We start from the raw sequence: 561 nt of genomic DNA on the forward strand, positions 1-561 counted from the left end.
AACACGGCAAAGAGTATCGTGGCTTGCTAAGTCTGAAGGAGTGTTGGTGTGTATGCCAGTTTTGGTTGGTCTTCAGAAGAGTAGTTTAAATGCCGCTTTTGGTGCCGAAGGAGGGCAAGAGCTGTATTTTGATAGTGTTAGTGTGAAGGCAGGAGCGATGGTACCGCAGGCACGGTAAGAAACGTGCAGAATGGAATAGTGGTGGTTTGTGGGCTGGTAGAATTGACTGACGCCACTAGAGAATATATTATTGAGGTATGTGAGTAGTAATACCGCAGAAGAGCGGGCAATGGTGAGCTTGCTATCACAGTGACGTGTTGTGTATGACACGCAATATTTGTGGAGCTTGGTAAATTGTCTTATTGAAAGCGGATGGTGACAGTTTAAATTGGTTTGTACTGTTTGGTTTTGCTGCTCTCAGTTTCGAATTTGTCGCGTCGATTCTCAATGAATTTGCTAGATTCCATTCATCGAGCTGTGCTGAAACACATGGAAGAAGAAGCTGTCAACCTGTTTTCAAGTGTGAGAGACTTCCGTGAGTTCATCACAACGACATGTCCT

This window comes from Phytophthora parasitica (genome assembly GCF_000247585.1).
Source record: "Phytophthora parasitica INRA-310 unplaced genomic scaffold supercont2.143, whole genome shotgun sequence".
In the NCBI taxonomy this organism is placed as follows: Eukaryota; Oomycota; class Peronosporomycetes; order Peronosporales; family Peronosporaceae; genus Phytophthora; species Phytophthora nicotianae.